Genomic DNA, 3,190 nt, shown 5'->3' with positions numbered 1-3,190 from the left:
GTGAGAAACTTGATACTATATTCCACATTCTGATGCAATTGAAGCTTTCAGCAGACTGTATTTGAATGATTGAGCTTATTCATGTGATGAAACCTAAAGCTGGAGGCACATTATTTCAGAATATGTTACTAATACACTACTTTGTCAATGTTTAAATTTAATATGCCATTGTTTGGTTATCAAGGTTCTTTTGTTTTGTGTAACTGGAGAACTTGAACCAGAGACAAAATGCTATTACTGCTACTCCATCATAGGCCTACACACAAAGTCACATGTACCTAGGTGATGTACAGCCAAGAACCCAGAAGTTTATTTCTCATTGTCTTGTACTTTAACACGTCTATGCCTTTTATTGGGCTACACTGTTTTCCTGCAATTACTGCTTATGACAGTAGCCTTGCAAACAGCTAGTTGGAGCTATGCTCCTGTCCTTGAGAGGCAGTATAACTGATGTTTACCTCTCCAAGTCCTGCTGGGATAAACCATAGTTGCTTAATATGACCTTTCTGCTTTACCCTGTATGCTCTCTCCACATTGGAACTGTAGTGTAGTGATCATTTACCAATCGTGGAGGCGGAAGCAAATGTTTGATCTCTTAAGCAGCAGCTGTCTGTTGGAGGTCATATTGGACCCCTCAGATGTATTTGGACTTCTTTAGGCAAGAAAAGAAGCAATCTAGCCCCATATTTAAAATAACATATGTACATTGATTCATGAGATGTATGCTGTGACAGTATTCCTGTGAGCAAAACTCAAAATATAACTACTCCATACTGGTGAGTTTCATTTTAAGCATAGAGAGGGACACAAGAGTCAGTTCCGATACTGGCTACCAAGCTTCACATCCTGCTGAGACTATCTGAATCTTGATGGATCGCTTGATTTGTTGATCGCTGACATGAAACGTTGGGGGTGTTGAGATCATATTAGTTAAGATCATATCGGCATTCCAGGAATGGAAAAAAAAATATCTGAGAGCTTATGGTTCTCATCGTCAAAGCTATAGCACATACATTTCATGTATGAGTGAAAGTCTTTGCTGAGAGCGTATTTTACCCAAGTGGAGATGGAAGAGAGAGAGGAGGTCCTCAAAATCATATGGACTTACCCTTGTAGTTTACCAGTGTGGCATGTTTGATCAGAATGCTCTGGCATATCCCTTGCTGAATAGCTTTTCACAGAATAAGCAGGATGATCCAGAGTGCTGCTAGTGCCTCCAAAGTTGCCGGGAAGGATAAGGTACTAATGCAGACTCCTTGACAGACTGCTTTAGCCTCATCTATAGAGGCTAGATCTTTTGTCACAATTAAGGGTCACATGGCATCCCCACTCAGATTATCTGTTGCTATGTTTTGCCTTTGCAGTAACGTGATCGCCTGAGTAAATCAGAATCACACCTATGATAAGGCCATAATTCAGACTGTACTTAACTCAAGAGCATCCTCTGCTGGAATGCTTTATACCAACAGACAGAAACTTGTTACCGATGGAAACAGGGAAGGAAACTGGAATATTGCTCCATGCCTGTAGTACTTGATGCTGAATAAAGGGCTTTAAGTCTTTATACGTAACATCTGTGTAACTGGTGTTTCATCTTTGCATGTTTTGGTTGACAATAGGATTGTAGGATTTCATTCTTTAGTGAGTCGTTTCTCAAGGGAGCACAGCAACTGTGGCCCCTGCTTACTTTACTCATCACAGGACTTGTCTGCCGGTCTTGTAGCACTGTGTTAACCCACCCATTTGAACCCCTGGACTAGACAAACTGGTGGCTATCTGTAAGGGCAGCCTCTCTCCTCATTGCTGTGTGTGCAAAGATAGTTCTAGTGACATTCATGCCTTGTTTCCTTGTTTGTTGTTTGTGTGGTGAGACGTTTTTGCTTTTCACATCAGCCAGCTCACTGACCTGGCTGCTCTTGTTTCCAAACCATCGGAGGAATAGCAGACGGCTAATGTGAGTCAGTGCCCTGTTTAGGGGCGGCAGCATTGGTGTGTGTGTGTTATGGAGGTCACTGGACGGTGGGGCCTTGTCCAAGTACAGGCTGGGTTGTAGATATTATAGTTCAGACTTAGACACACAGGGGTCAGCAAGTTTATAAGCTGTCATTCGACAAGGATACCAGCCCTGCTGGCTGGTCTGAAAGGTGTTTCAGAAGGTGATATTTTCACTGTGACTACCTGAGCTTTAGCCTGTGCTGTTACCTGCTTCCAATATTTACTGTCAGTGATTTCTACATACACTTATAGAGCCAATTTCCAAGTATGGGCTATAGAGATGCTGTTTAAGCCAGAATTACAGCCAACATACCATTTCCTCTTTCTCAGTACACAGCTCAGGTCAGGATGCCATGTTAAGTGCCAAAAGGTCAAATAGCGTAAGCGTATTGCACATGAGAATAGCATTCCATTACGAACATACTGCTCTTGTTGGTGACGACAATAGTTTTTGTAGCTTGAGCAGTAACCAGTAGATCTCTCCCCTAAAGTTAAAATGAAAATTAAGCCCTATTGGTTCTCAAAGTGGGGTCCGGGGATCCCCAGGGTTCCTTGAGGGAGTTCCAGGGGGTCTCTAGCAAAAAGGAGAATAATTTAATTTCACTATAATTCCATTTATAAGTAACACTGACAGAATCTATGACTATTTTGGTCATGGATATCATATACTTTATGTAATAAAACATCTAAAAGCAAAAATCTTATCAGATGGGGCACTGGGACAAAATCTTATCAAATGGGGGTCTGCGGTCTAAATTGTGTCAGTTTGGGGGTCCTTGACATGAAAAAGTTTAAGAACCACTGGGTTAACAGGACAATAAAAATGGAGAGCTCTACGGTAGTAGACCTTCGAATGAAGTACACGCAACATGTGCCCTCATCCCACTAGATAACAACAACTTTTGATATAATTTATTTATATACCAAGTCTTTGAAAACAGATTGCAAAATTCTTTGTAACTATTATAAAACAGATGTAGTACCCCATCTGTCCAGGAGAGGGTAGTATTTAACATAAAATGTGTAAAAGGATCACTATAGTATAAAATTATGTGAGGAAATGTGGTGAGAAACGTTGAAAAGTAGTGCAAAACACACACCTGCCGTGTCTGCATGAGAAAACAAATGTCTTTTATTTGAAAATACCGGGATGTTAGCTAATTGCATTTTTATTATGTTTTGTGTGTCCACTTTA

The 3,190-nt window shown here is 40.8% G+C and overlaps 1 protein-coding gene across 1 annotated transcript in view; it reads left to right on the top strand.

Annotated features, from left to right (window-relative positions):
* Positions 1–3,190, top strand: part of gpc5c (glypican 5c) — a 122,030-nt gene that overhangs the window by 86 nt on the left and 118,754 nt on the right. The window lies entirely within an intron of this gene.

This window comes from Thunnus maccoyii, chromosome 12 (genome assembly GCF_910596095.1).
Source record: "Thunnus maccoyii chromosome 12, fThuMac1.1, whole genome shotgun sequence".
NCBI classification, from domain to species: domain Eukaryota; kingdom Metazoa; phylum Chordata; class Actinopteri; order Scombriformes; family Scombridae; genus Thunnus; species Thunnus maccoyii.
The sequence above is the reverse complement of the archived record's forward strand: the minus strand, read 5'-3'. Positions and strand labels throughout refer to the sequence as shown.